This window comes from Euprymna scolopes, chromosome 5 (genome assembly GCF_053919585.1).
Source record: "Euprymna scolopes isolate OS-2025 chromosome 5, ASM5391958v1, whole genome shotgun sequence".
In the NCBI taxonomy this organism is placed as follows: domain Eukaryota; kingdom Metazoa; phylum Mollusca; class Cephalopoda; order Sepiida; family Sepiolidae; genus Euprymna; species Euprymna scolopes.
The window spans coordinates 39,167,987-39,184,268 of NC_136486.1; the positions used below are offsets into that span (position 1 = coordinate 39,167,987).

The following is a 16,282-nucleotide window of genomic DNA, read 5'->3' on the forward strand; positions in this document are numbered from 1 at the left end:
CTGGGCAATGCCGGGTGGCCTGCTAGTATTCATATAAAACCACAGAAATATATCAGTAATTTTTCATATATGAATGATCATTTTTGGTGACATAAAGATGGAAAAATATCTACGGTTGACATTTTTATTATAGAGGTGTGGATTTCTTTTCAGGTTCGTTTCTGGCAGATTACTTTCTTACTTTCCCTTGTCTACTTGATGTCCGGGGGTTAGAAAAGGAAACTTTAAAAACATTTCTTTTTTACTCTCTAACTTTTTGTGTAACGGAAAGGATTTATATTTATTTATATACTAATAAATCCACATTTGTCTTTATTATAGAGTGGAGAGTGCTACCAAACTGACATTAAACTTTGTAAGTGAAATAAAATAACAACGTCCAAAATGTATGTTGTCATGAACTTTCTTTATTCTGCTTTTCTTTCTCGCTCTCTCTCTCTCTCTCTTTTTTTTATTAAAAAAAAAATTTTTTTAAGTAAATTTATTCTAACATATTTCACGGAGTAAGATGGCTATTCTATGTCTATTTAAATAATGCAAGGTATTATTTCATGAAGTAGACTTATATACATTTGTTACTGTTGCTATAACAAATATAGATATTGTTCTGAACACAGCCACAATAACAGTCATGAGAATGTTTAGAAATCGGGAAATTATATTTAACAGAATTATTATTAATGGTGTATATAGTAAATGTATTGCGTCCATATGGAATCATCATAGAAGCAGCATTGGGGTTAACTAATTGATGTAGAGATTATGTGCTTGCAATTGAAGCTTACTATTATTAAGGTGTTTTTACTTATTCTGATTACTAGCTAAAATACAGTAGCTGAGAGATTAGGGTTATATTCTTAATTATTACATCCCTTACAAGCAATTATAGGACTTCAATGAAACAAATATGAAATTTTCTGGATTTAGTATTCTGCTAAGCCTCATACTAAATGTGAATACTTTGTTTGTTTATATATATATATATATATATATATATAGGGTGACCCCCCCCCCAAAAAAAAAAAGTTAAATGGAGGCCGTCTAGAACATATGCTGTAGAACGGAGAAAAAAGGCCAAAGACCCTAGTGTTTTGATGTGATGTTTTGAATATAATAAACTAGTTATGACCAAAGTTTCATTTCATTCGGACAAAACACTAAGAAACGGGGCCTAATTAGAGTTGGGACCCGTTTTTTTGGGGGGGGGGATCACCCTGTATGTATGTGTGTATATATATATATATATATATATATAGGAATTATTATAATTATCAAGCCTTTTTAAGAATACTTATGGGTGAGCACTCTCTGGGTAATATAAACTAAGAAGCAGTCAACTACCGTTTATGAAACGTTTAAGACATCCGTATTCAAACACTCTAGATTGTCTAATGTCTGCGCCAAATTGAGCGTTTATTAGTTATTAATTTCCTTCATTCTCGTGGCAATTGTTTGGTGGCCCGGAGGTAAAGGCTTAGCAAATGAAGTCAAAGGTTGTTCCATGGTCGATAGGGATTGTCCTGTCCTGACCGATAGGGATTGTCATCCTACACTGACGATTGCATAAGCATGAAAAACGAGTGCCTGTAGGTATAAAAGAATCTATATATTAATTAGATATATATCGTGACTTTGTGTGTGGGAACAGTTTCTACCAAACTACTCAGTCAATTTTTGATCTGCAAACTTGGAACTTGATATATAAGGAAATTCGAACCTGTGGAATAAATTCGATTTGGTTTTTAATCGGTAAAAATAGCTGTTAAAGGGTTAAAATTGAAACTTGACAGGAAGATGTTGACAAAGTGCTCCTCTATGCATATGCAAATATACATTTATATGTTAAACTGTGTTCATTTTTTTAGTTTCGATATTCAAGTGTCCTTATGCCATGTGATAACAAATAACACTGAAGCACTAGATGTTTTGGTTTTGATTCTAGCTGATGGCACCCAAGTCATATTTTTTTAACTTGTGAAACCACTACTATATATTGGGTATGATGTAATAATCAACAAAAAATTGGCTCTATAATAATTAATATAAAATCTGCATAAATTAAAATCTATAAGCATATTTTACTACCGGGCAATTCCAGGTAGCCTGCTAATATCTACAGAATGAGAGAGAACGAGAGAATGTTATATCTGTAAAAGATAGAGCAATTTCGGTAGTAAATCTTAGGGATGGAGATCTCAATGCATAGCAGAGCAAAAATAAGTTTTTTTTTTTTTTTTTTTTTTTTTTCTTTTGGCATAAATTCTTTTGAGGGTCACAGAAACAAAATTAGTCTGGGAAGGCAACATTTAAAAGGATGTTTTTCATCAACGTTTGGGTCTGAAACTCAAACTATAATGCACTTTCTTGGCTTTTTGGTTAGGATCAACATGTAGTATTTGTTCTGTCTTGAGGAGGAGGAGAAACTCTTTTTGACTAGAGAGGAGATAGAAAAAGGTAGAGATGTTACAGGCTTTTTTTTTTTTTACTCTTCTATATTTTTATTCATTTTCCCATGCAATTTCTGACATCCTGCTAGTTTTACATAAAGTAAGTAAACCAAAGTGGTCGGCCATAGTTGAAAGTGACTTAAAAGCTTCCTATTCATGCCTACTACACCAAAGTGTTGGGTAGGGCACCACTCCTTTCTTAGGATTACTTCACTTACCCTTGATGTCCACCTTATATTACCGAGTGTTTAGCAATGGCACATCAAGTACAATTTGTTTTTTTTTTTTGTTTTTTTGGTATGACTCGACCAAGGATTGAACCCTAGTCTCCCAGCTTATTTACTCTTACCATCATGCTAAATGTGATGTTTTGCATAAAGAAAATTCATTATTAATTGATTATATGAACCAGTGTATTTTTATCAAAAAAGTATGGAACCGATTTTGATATTGTAAGTTTGAAGACAAAATATTGAGTAACGGTGCTAGTCTTGAATGCTTTTTGTTACACTCTCATGGGTTTGAAGGTTTATAATTTGTGTGTGTATGTATGTGTGTGTGTGTGATGTACAAGGAAGGTATGAAACTGTCAGGCAGATTGACGATGTTAGTATTTCATATGCTAGTAAAGAAACTCGGCATTGTCTTGGAGCAATAATTTGAAAGTTTGGAGAACTTTTTATTACATTTTTTTTACTACTTAGAAAAATGTATTTTTATTTTTTAAAGTCCTGTTATAAAATTATTTCCACCTTCAAGAATTTGCTTTCTTATAGAAGGTGGCTGCCTATTCTGGGTAGCAATTTCTGTATTTTTTCCATCTTGGCCCTCTTATCTTCTCGCTATCTCTTTGCCAAAGAATGAAAGGGGAAGGTTATTATCTTTGATTATCGTTAATAAACAAAGAATGAGGGAAGCGAGAGTGATAGAAACTGTATAAAATAAGAGAGGGAAGGGACTCAAACAACAATATTGAATTGTTCATTATTATTTAGACAATTAATAATTAAATAATAGATTAATCAGTAATCAGTGATTTCACTTTTGTCTTCAATTAATTTAGGCAAAATAGTATTCCAATGTTTTTACACTACACTGAGATGATTTCCAATTAGCCTGATGTTGTTTCTGTGCAGCTTATTTACTAACAGTATACTTTCATGCTACTGCTAAGCTCTATGCATATATTGAATACTGTTGAAGTAATTACTAAATATATATATATATCATGAATGAATGACAAGTCTATATTCCAAATTTCATGATGTTGACCATCTTACAATTTATTCCTTTAATTCAGTTGACATTTACAATTCTTGACAATATCTGTTTCATAGCACAAAATCATTCACTTAATTATTATATCAATCAATGAATCTATTTTGTCCTTAAGTTATCAGAAGAAATAGTAACTATCAATCCACCAAAAGGAAATAAAAAGCGTTTGGGCATGATTAAGAAATCCGAAAATTGGAAGAGCTTCTTAAATAAGGATTGGTATATATAAAAAGGACATATCAGTGAATAAAGAATATTATATATATATATATATATATATATATACATATATATATATATATATAAAATGAAAATTACAATTGAATTTACCAAAATGATCCAAGATGGTAAAATTAAAGTAAATTGTAAATATTAAAGAATTAATATTTATAAAATTATCTCAGCCAGATAAAAAAGCTCGATAAAACCAAATATATATATAACCTTATATAATTAAACTAATTGGATCATGTTTCTGAATTTTTGAGATAAGAATTAATTATTTGTATTGTTCGGACTACTGGTCTCATCTTGGTTGTCATTCTCATAACGTTTCTGCTAATGCAATCTCTGACCTTCTTCAGGTGTATCTTCACAATGGACATTATTGATGAATGGCGAAAAAAAATGTTGGAAAAAGGAACAAAAACGTTTTTTCACCATTCTATCAATTACAGCCATTTTGAAACTACAACCAATACAAGTAGTCCGAACGAGTCAAAATAATACTAATTGAATCATATTTGTATGTTTATGATTGGACAGTTATACATTTAAATCACTTTTTTTTTTTTAAAGACATCTGGTTTTGATTTTTAATCCTTTTATATCTCTTTTTTTTTTTTTTTTTTTACAATAACATTGAACCTGTTTTTAATGGTTGAACTTATGTTCAAGTAAACGCCAAATCTCTCCTAAATGTTTTTAATGGCGGTTTGGAAGTCGTGTTTTAATCTAATGTAAATTATAAAAATCTTGTTTTTAAATGATAAAAAGCTTTGAATGCAGAATTTTAAACACTATACAACTTCATCATGATGCCTAACATGGTAATAAAGTTAAATCCACTTTATGTATAACCATAAAAAATATTTAAAAAGTAGAAAAATTCATGGTTAACTTGAAAAATGTTCTACTGAATGTTTTACCTGATAAAAATTGTTGCATTAAAAAAAAATAAAATAAAATAAAACAAAACTCTAATTCATGCCAAACAAGGAATATTGCCACTTGGTATGTAAGGAGTTACTATTTGGGATCATTTCTAATAGGTGACTGTAGAGAGTTGAGCAGCAAGATGGCTGTTCACATTGCATTTAAACTTCTGCAGGTTAGTACAGTCAGGCAAACAAGAAACGGAAGGGAATTCCAAAAGTCTATCCATCCAAAAGAAGAAACTATAAGAGTAGAAGGCTTCCTGGCATCTAAGGACTTCAACATTGTAGGGGTGAAATTTTGCTGCTTATCAGGTTAGTTGGAAGTATGTATGTCGTGCTATAAGTTCATCAGAGCACATTCCATTAAAGTACTTGTAAAACAGGCACAGGGATACAACATTGCAGCAATGAGACAGAGGTTGGAGCTTGGTGGATAGTGCAGCACCTATCAGATTGGAGACTTTTTTTTTGGATCTTGTCTAAGAGGGAGAGATTAGTGATAGACGCACCAACATAGATGTGGCAACAATATTCCATGCATGAGCGAATTGTGTCTTTGTAAAGGATATAAGATACTCTAAGGTGTGAGTAATTTTCTAGCACGTTAGAATGAGCCCTCTTGCACTAAACCATTATAATGGCCATACAGCTTTTCTTTACATAATTGTTTTTTTAATGAAGTGACAAATCTATATTTGTTTTCATTAAGTTAAAATAGACGTAAATAAGATTATTTACTGGAGGCCGAGTTAAAGTATTTACGTGTGTTGACTATCACCCTGGTCATCTTGAGCCAACTTTCTCCTAAGCAACTACAGCATCTCTGAACATCATAGCCCACGTTCAGCGATCTTGAGCTAGGCCACACGATATGGGTAGCTAATTCTCATTCCATAAGATCAACTAATTGTGGGCTTGATAGTGCTGCCAGGTCAGCTTTTTATTGTCATCAGCCAAGTCTTCAACTGCTGATGAGGGCGAATCTGATACAGAAGAAAGAGTATTACTATAGCATTGTGTGTGTGCGTATGTATAATATAGATATATATATGACAAGCAAACTAGACAAATATTTTTCTTTAACAGCTTAGATTTATAGTATTGTATAATCGCTTCTGTAAGCAGGAAGTGTCTACACTAACCTCAACCAATTAAAGTTATTAATTTCATTATCCACATTCACACTATTCATCTCATCAGGCAATAAATTTTTCTTCCATTTTAGGTCTAGGCTCACTTTATTAGTAAACAGGTCAAAGTGAACCCTAGTTACAATGGGTTCAACCATATTGATTCAGCAGCACAATCATGTGATCAATTGTTAACTGTAGACTTGTCGTATTTTTATTTCTCTTTGGAGCACTTCTATGAGATTTAAATTTGATATCGTTACCCCAATTTAAGCTTTGTTTTTGTTCTGTTTTATTTATGATAAGTGATTTAGTTATTTATTTTTTAAATTTTTAATAAAAGTTTACATGCACTTATGATTATTTTCAGTTTTTTTTTTCCTTCATTTGTTTTTCCCCCATTTCTGGTTTTGTCTCATTTCCGATTTATCGTTTTTTTTTCTTTTTGTTTTGTCATTTTTTTTTCTTTTCGTTTTTTTTTTTCTCGTTTTATTTTTTCTCTTTCCGTTTGTTTTTTTTTTTGTTTTTTTTTGTTCTTTTTGTCATATTTTTGCCGTTTTTTTTATTGTTGTCTTTTTTTCCATTTCTGTTTTTTTATCCTAATTCCTGTCTGTTTCTTAATTTTTACTAATTAACTAGCAGCAATAATATCTATATAATCTATAAAATCATCTGAAGTAATTATTTTGCAGTCCTTCAGTTAATAAATATTGCTTAGAGATAAAATGTCTGAATATATAGCCTTGGGTAAAGTTAAAATGCTTTGTTTTTAAAAATATATTATTTTATTAAACACAAATAGAAAATTACTCTGTTGGGTGTGTGTTTCATATATCTTTAGGAACAGTCAACTACCTTATCCATATCCATTTGGTCGTATGTCTCTCACAAATTAATTTACCTAACTAGTAAAAAAAAAAAAAACAATAAAAAAACAGTACTCTTCCTCTTGACAAATGATGTTCAACCATTCAGAGATTTTTTTGTATCTCTGTCTCTTCTTCTTCCTTCGACCTGACAGTGACATCCCAAACAAACACTTTGCTTAGAGAACATGATGTTTAGATGATTACCATCACTTCAAAGTACATCAACTCTAATTTGTGATGGGGAAACCCAACAGCCTCCAGAAAAACACTTAATGATATCATTAAGTGTAATGTGATGTGACCTAAGTTGGTGGGAGAGCAGGTGCAGGCTAAACTCATCCACAAGAGATCTACATCTGCCTTGGTGAACTATGCATAATTTCAGGCCTTAGCAGAGAGTGGCATCAATACAAACGTGTTCATTGTTGAGAACTGCTTGACAGACTAGTGCATTAAGTTATACTCCACTGCCACTTTGGGTGGTAGCTTCAAGGCAAATGAACTGGTGGCTGGTTAAGAGTGCGCTTTAAATCTGAAATCTACTTGAATCAACATGTTTCGCCCTACTCTCTCTCTGCTTTAAACCATTAGTCTGGAATGACAAGCACGATTGTGTCCATGATTCATGCAGATCTATCGTTTACTAATCAGTTAAAAAAAAAAAAAAATTTTTGAAAGATGATAAATTTTTTAACTGCCACACCAGTAAATCTATACCAATGTGAGACATGCCCACACAATCCTTTTAAGCAATCAAGCATTCAGATTTGGTAGAAAAATCTCCTTGCATATGTACATTATTATAAGATTATATTTGTTCATCTATTATGTAAGAGAAAATTGTCTGCGTTCAGCTAGAAGTAAAAAAGAAAAAACTATACATTAAATACCCCAAAAAGTTGATATATTCTTTTTCAGCATTGCTTCTGATAATATATAGGCACATATTTTTTTCTTTAAATATTCATTCTATTGTGTGTGTGTGTGTGGGGGGGGGGTAACAACCAAAGTCTCAAATCTAATAAGTTTAGCACTATCAGCCAAGCTCCAACCTCTGTTTCATCACTGAAATGTGACATCCCTGTGCCTGTTTTACAAGTATTTTCATGGAATCTGCCTTGATACTCATAATACTTGTGCCCCATCGACGTACCTATTCCCAACTAACTCAACAAGTACCAAAATCCCGCCTCTTCCCTGTTGAGACCTTTAAATGACGGAAAGCCTTCTACTGTTTCTTCCCTTGGACTGTCACACTTTGGAATTTCCTTGTCTCCTCCTTTCCTGAGTAAAATAATATGCAGAAGTTTAAATGTAATGTGAACAAACATCTCGCTGCTCAACTCTCTAGTCTCCTGTTAAATATAATCCCAAATAGTAACCTATTATGTTTAAATGGCAATATATCTTGCTTGAGGCGAAACAGAGTGAAAAAAAAAATTTATCAACCTTAGAGCTAATTTTTAAAGTTTTACTTTAATGTAATAATTCGTCAATGTTTTTTCCAGTTGCCACAGAGAAAAAGGAGGTAATAGAGAAAGAGTGAGAAATGAAAAGAAGCTTTAAAGGGAAGATGTTACACATATTTAACTCTTCTATTTTGTTGTTTATATCCTTGAATGACGCCAGGTGACCATGCAAGTTTTTTTTATAAAAGGAAAAATACCCCACCCTAACAACTTATTTACTACTGATTTTAGATTTAAACTACCACATAAAATTATTTTTATCAAAATTTTCATTATTTTAAAACCTTCTCATGAAAGCTTAACACGTGCAATCTATATAATTATCAAACTCAAATGACCTTGTAACGGGTGTTGTAACCCAACATCCGGTTTCCGACTTCTGGTTGCGCATGCATACATAAATATAAACCCATAACAACATAAACAAATAAACACAAATCACTGGACCGGTTTCGTTCGAACAAATGGGCGTCCTTAGAAAAGCAAATATCTTAAATTTATTGAATAAAAAACTTTAAGATATGGAAAGCAAACGCAAAACGTGATTACAAATAATATGTATAATCATTGACCTGTTTCATATATATGATATATATTATACTAAATAATCAACACGACAATAAAACATTGTTTTACTGTGTACGTTTTCAGCACCCCAATTTCTTTTTCGCGTTTAAATTATCCAAATAAACAATTGTTAATACTTTCTGCTATTTTTTTTTTTTTACATCGTTCATTTCCGTATTAAGTTATTTTAACACAATTTTTTTACAAATAAATCTACTTTAACCCGTTGACAACCATAAAAGCATTTTACGACGGCAATTTACCCACCTTCCTTTTTTCTTTTTTTTATTTTAATTTATTCTCCATTTTTTAATACAACTTTTTAAAAAAATATTCATACATTTTCTTCTACACTACCAACATAAATAAATAACCCCGAAAGTATATATATATATATATATATATTTTTTAATTTGCATTACAAATAAATAATCAATGCAACAACACAACATTGTTTTACTGTGTACGGTTTCAGTGACCCCAATTGATTTTTTTTTTTTCGTGTTTAAATTAAGATATATCAAAATTTGGATTTAATTTTAAATATTATGGTATCTGTTCAGTGCACATTTACCTATAAGTATGGCAAATCACTTATAATTCAATGGCTGTAAGTTTTTTTGTTGTTTTTTTTTAAATAAACAATTATAAACAGAACGACTCCTAGAAATCTATCTATATTCTTTTTCATTTTAATATACTTTCATAGAAATGTTTCTGTTATGCCACAAAAAACTATTTTCTTTACGTCACAAGTGTCACGCTCATACATTAATTCCATAGCTAATATAACATACTGACCACACGGGTCATGAGTAGTCTTTATATATATATATATATATATATATATATATATATATATATATATATATATATATAATGTTCAAAAGTCAGAACTAATGAAGACAACGAGGTTGCTAAATAGTGCTCAATAAAAAGAGCAAAATTTTTTTTTATTATTTGGGGTAAACAGTTACATATGGTTGCTAAAAATAACCATCTGTTTCAGTCAAAGGCGACCTGGAACCTCTCGACGCCAAAAATGAAAAATGGGATAGATTAGAGAGAAATTAAAGAAAAATGGAGCTCTTCAAAATAGTATAAGAAGTTCATAAAGAGTTTATAATAAATTGTGAACTTTCTAAAAAAGAGGATAGAAAAAAAAAAGAAAAAGGAAAGATCCCATTAGGACCTATTGGAAGATATTCAAAACTTTTCACAACAGAAATTAAAATTGTTCTTGGCCTTACGGCCGGGATCAAAATGTAGTATCTGTTCCGGCAGATACTGCAAGTAAAGACCATATGAGGGGGTAACCCCACATATCAGACCTTGGTCAATGTAGGGGCAACCCTTCATACCAATTGTCACTATCCAGCTCCGCTACTCCCCGGGGAGTTGGTCGCCATTTCCCCTTCACTCCTCACATTAAAAATCGGCCTTGTGCCTAATTTGCTCGGTGGGGCAGTAAATAAATACCTGGCCTTCAGGCCGGGATCAAAGTGTAGTATCTGTTCTGCAGATGCTGAACTTAAGATAATTTGTACCAGTCAATGGAGGGGAAACCCTCTATACTGGGACAATTATTATTTTTGGTAACCAGAGTGCCCCCTTTTTGCCTACTTTAAGGGGAGCTGGTTTTTACCCTACATTAAAAACGGTCTTGTGCCTAATTTGCTTTAGTGGGGAAGCAAATAAATACAATAAAATTAAAAATGGGTCATAATTTTATTGGGGCTGTGAGTTGTACAGGAGGGTGGTGTGGGAGGCGTTCTACTTATATTGAACGTGTCACGGAAAGGAAAGGACTTTGCACTTGTGTGATTTTACACTGAGAGTTACGTGTCGTTATGCGTTAAGTTAGGGGTGGGGGGATTGACTAATGCAGACATATCCATGCTGAGGCATATATCTGCAGGCATACATACGTACCAAATATACAAATACATACATGTGCGAAAGCGACACAAACATACACACGTAAATATATACATAAAAGAACATACGCGCACGCAAGAATACAGCTATATGTATAGATACACAGATAATCAAATGTATACAAATATACACACATATATCCATATACTTATACATACATATATACACACATACACATATATATATAGACATATACAAATGCAGATATAAATACACAAACACACGCGTGCACACATATACATATATATATACATACATACATATATATATATATATATATGCATAGACACCCACACACATATAAATACATCAGCAAATACATCTATATGAACATCTACATATATACATATGTACACAATAAATATACACAGACGAGCGTCTAGCGAAATAAACCTACGTACAGAGGTACTGTTATACAGACATAAGAATATATTTAGTTGAATAGTATCAGGATATTAAAAATTAAAATGGAATATATTTAAGATAAAATTTTCGATTAAAAACTATTATGGAATTATTAAAAAATTAAGAAAATTAAATATAAATATGAAAATATATGCATATTGCTAATAAGTAGTTATTAGTATCATCATTATAATGAGTTATAAAAGGTGTTAAATTCCACCAAATTATGGTGTTATGTAAAGTATTCATTTTACTAGTTATGAAAGTTTATAATATTTATTTTATTTTTATTTTATTTTCTTAATATTTTTTTTTGTATAAGTAGATTAGAGTTAGGTGGTACATGTGTTAGACCATGGAATTGGAAATCCTATCAGAATAGTAAGTTTTAGACCATGGAATTGGAAATTCTATACGAATAGTAAGAAGGATAATAAAGGATGTATAAATATAGAGATGCAAATACAAGTAGGTACGGACATAAAGTACGCACACAAAAGAATATACATTTATGCATGTACAGGTATATAATAAGGGGGTAAAGAAGAGGTTGAATAAATATATGGTCATTTGCGAAACGTCATCGGGTGTCAGGCTCTTTTCTTCATCTAAATTATACGTAGTAAAATTTAGTTATTCAAGAATTAAAACATGCTAAAATATTAAAATGAGGTTGTGTACATAAAAGAACATACTCATACGTAAGAATAAAACTATACGTATAGATACAGATAATCACAAGTTTACATATATACAAATACATACAAAAATACAGGCATACACACACAAATACATATATACATATATTTATACACACATACACATATATAAAGATATATACAAATACAGATATAGATATACACACACACATATACATATATATACATATATGTGCAGGTATACAGTAAATATACACAGATGGGCAGCGAAATAAACCTACGTACAAGGATACTGTTATACAGACATAAGTATATATTTAATTAAATGGCATTAGGATATTAAAAATTAAAAATGAATTATATTTAAGATAAATTTTTCGAATAAAACTATGGTGGGATTCTTAAGAAATTATTAAGCAAATTAAATGTAAATATGAAAATAAACATATTAATAATAATGAGCAGTTATTAGTATCATCATTATAATGAGTTATAAAAGGTGCTAAATGACACCATATTATTATGGTGTTATGTAAAGTATTCATTTTACTAGTTATTAATTAAAGTTTATAATATTTGTTTTGTTTTATTTATTTTTTTTTTATTTATTTATTTATTTGTATGAGTAGATTTTTTTGTATGAGTAGATTGGAGTTAGATAGTACATGTTTGGAATTGGGGATCTTAGGGTAGTAAATTTTAGACCATGGAATTGGAAATCCTATTAGAATAGTAAGAGAATATCAATAGATGTACAAATAAACAGATGCAAATATAAATAGGTACGAACATAAAGTATGCATACAAAACAATACACAGTTATGCATGTACAGGTATATAATAAAGGGGTAAAGAAGGTGTTAAATAAAAGCATGGTCAATTTACGAAACGACATCGGGTGTCAGGCAATTTTCTTCATCTAAATTATACATAGTAACATTTAGTTGTACAAGAATTGAAACCTACTAAAATACTAAGATGAGGTTGTGGGGGTGATGGGTATAGTAATATATATGTTTACAATATAGGTGGGGAGTAGAAATTTAGACATGTAGCAAAAAAAAATAAATTACAGAAATTACATATAGAATATGGTAAAAAGTGGAAGAGTCTCTGAAATGAAAATGTAGTTATTAATGGGGTAGATACTTAATATAGGCGAATTGAAGGTGGAGTGAAATGGGTATATGGGAATAAGACCATACTGAGTATGATTGTTCACATCAGTATGAGACTTGAGGGTATACCGATGGTGTATTCGACTATGTCTTATGTATTAGGTTCAAGTAGTGTTTAGGACTTCAGATTAGATTGAGGTTAGAAAGGAGATGTTTCTTATAGTGTTTGCAATTAAGTGTTTTCTTGTTTTTTGTTTAGGAGCTTATCTCTTTCTCTGAACATAATAATAGTTTCTCAAAAAGGCATAGATAGCAAGGTGAATTTATAGATGAACAGGTATTAGCTCTCTTTAAGATAGACCAATTAACTCATTAAAGTATTTGGATAGTGATGTTCTGTCCGTATAGTTAGGATTTTCAAAAGAGCATTTATGGCCTGTATATCTTTCTTTGAATGTATTGCCAGCCATGCCAATATAATATTTTTTGTTAGAGTTTTCCTTAGTAGAAATTGTAGCTTTGTAAACAACTGAAGTTATGAGGCAGTTTCCTTTAAGGGGTCATTCAGACTTTATTCTATAGTTGCAAGATTTATTTACTTTGGGTGAATTTCTATTATTGCCATTTAATATTTTGTTATGTTTTTTTATTATTTTTTCTAAATTATCACTACAGCTATAGCTCAATTTTATCATGTTTTTATTGAATAATTTGTGTAGAATGTTTTTTTAGGGGGGATGCTTTTTGATGAGGTTTAAAAATTTGTTGCCTAGGTTAGTTTTCAGCATCATATTGTATGGAGGCGTATACCAAATTATTTTCCTTTTTCTGTTTTATTTTGGGTGTGCTATTGTAGGGTATTGGTTCAATATACTCTAGTTGTATATTTTTATAGCCACTGTCTTTTAGGGCTTTATTGTAGAAGTCTTTGTGGGAGTTGAAGATGGTATGGTTTGAAGAGTTGTTACTAATCTTTATGTTAATTGATTTAGGTATATGTTTGATAATAGATTTAGGGTGGTTAGATAGTGGGTTGACGTAGATGGGATTCGCGTTATCCTTCTTATAAGGTTCATAACAACCCTTCTTTAAATTTAATGTTACATCTAAAAAATTTACTATTTTGACATTAGAAACAATTTCAACTTTTAGCTTTATCCTCTTAAACTCTCTGAGGATTTTTTTCATTTTTTTCGGATTTGGGATCATTGGATTCTTCTATAATCATAAGGCCGTCGTCTCTATATAGACCGATGTTTTCAAAGTTAGGTTATATAAGATATACAGACCTACTAGGTCAGTCAATTGAGCCGAGTCCAGGGAGCCCATCGACACGTCGAATTGACCTATTTGGTCTTTCTTGGTCCACTGTTCATTTCCGCTTAGCAGCACAGAATTTCTACACTTACTGATGATTTCAATTTCATCCTCAGAGATATCAGAGAAGCTGACTACAACCTGGATGTCTTCAAGTCCAACGTAAACAAATTCCTAATGAACCACCCCCTTAAGTAAACACTTCATTAAATCTCCACACTAACGTACTGTACTTGCAATAGCCCTTATCCCTGAGTGGTTTTCTCGCCTTGATAAGTGATGACCACTGTGTAAAAGAAAAAAAAGAAGCTTATCGAATTCAATTACCTCACCGAAAAGTTCTTTCGTGATAGACGGGTAATAGTTTTCAATCTCAAATTGTAGGAAGGAACAATTTTGTTTATTATTTATGTTTGAGAACCACTTAATCATATCATTTGTGTTTATCCATAGGTTAAGATTGTATGTAGATTTAATTTGGCTGTTAATTCTGTCCAGAATATTTTTGCTGATCTGACCTATTTCGGGTCTAGTTGGGTTAATAAGTCTAGTTGTAGGTTTGTTAATAAAGTCAGGTTTGTGGGCTTTTAAGAGTATATATGCTTCTTTATTACTTATTTTGCTTACTCTATTGCTAATTTCAAGTTTATCTGTTATTACCTTACTATCTTCATTTATTTTTCCAATTATGTCTGAGTTTGACTTCTTATAGTTTTTAGTAATGTTTTCCTTAATGAGTTTGTGGTATTCTGGTTTGGTAAGTTTGTAAAAGTTGTGTGTTTTGTTTGCCTTTATGAAGAGATAATTAGAATTGTTGATGTTACCAATGGTAGAATCCAGCCGTTTTTGGAATTGGTTTTTCTTTTTGTGAAAAGTTAGTTTTGTAATAATATCCATGAGGCCGTTCTCAAATTTATCCAGTTGCTCAACATGTGGTGCTGTATCACAGTTTTTGAAGCCAAAATAATCCTTGTTTTTGTCATTTGGGGATTTATTCAGGAAGAAATGCGCTTTCCATTTCATGCGTCTAAGAAGTTCTTCAGTCTTCCTCACTCAGATAAGTAAATAATTCCTGTTACTGGTAGTTGGAATATTCTTTAGGGATGTTCAAAAATTAATTCTTTCCATGTTTACCAGTAAATGAACCAAACGTATAAAAGTGCTCAACAGTGGGGGAGATTTGATTCAGGTTCCAATAGGTCCTAATGCGAGCTTTCCTTTTTCTTTTTTTCTATCCTCTTTTTTTAGAGAGCTCGCAATTTATTATAAACTCTTTATGAACTTTTTATACTTTTTTTTGAAGAGCTCCATTTTTCTTTAATTTCTCTCTAATCTATCCCATTTTTCATTTTTCTTTTTGGCGTCGAGAGGTTCCAGGTCGCCTGATGAAGTCTCTTTGACTGAAACAGATGGCTATTTGTAGCGACCATATGTAACTGTTTACCACAAATAATATATATATATATATATATATATATATATATATATTGGCAGCCGGTTATTATTCAGACATATCTTATTGAACACAACAAAGTTATTTATTTATTAATTTTTTTCAATTTTAATTTACCGAGCGGTCTATTAATTTAATTAATTATATAAAGCTGTTTAGGCAAATTTAATTAAACTTCTATTTAGAAGTTCTATATTATCATAATTTTCCTTGTAGCAGAATTTACTTTGATTTGAATTATTCTACCATCTCAATTTTCAAATTCCTTAAATATTCCAAGGTTTTCCCCATTTTGACTCAACGGGTTGAGTATTCCAGCTATTAAGTTAATAATAAAACCCAAGATATATGAAGACAATATTAGAAATAATATATGAATACTTAAATAATTTTAGGAATAACTGCCACTTAAAAAAAACAACAAAACTTTTTAGTTTTCTCACATTATTTTCCAATAGGAAGTAATAAAATTCCG

General features: G+C 31.0%; 1 protein-coding gene across 21 annotated transcripts in view; it reads left to right on the forward strand.

The window, feature by feature from the left end:
- The window catches only part of LOC145276773 (cyclin-dependent kinase 17-like), a 534,353-nt gene that overhangs the window by 232,300 nt on the left and 285,771 nt on the right, over window positions 1-16,282 (forward strand). For 7 of the 21 annotated variants that reach the window (XM_080128031.1, XM_080128033.1, XM_080128048.1 and 4 more), the window contains exon 2: window positions 322-355. The exons of 8 other annotated variants lie outside the window; for them this stretch is intronic. The gene's annotated coding sequence lies outside the window, so the exon portion shown is untranslated. Of the gene's footprint in view, window positions 1-321; window positions 387-16,282 lie in introns of all 21 variants that reach the window. 6 more of the 21 variants (XM_080128036.1, XM_080128049.1, XM_080128032.1 and 3 more) reach the window with 1 other exon arrangement.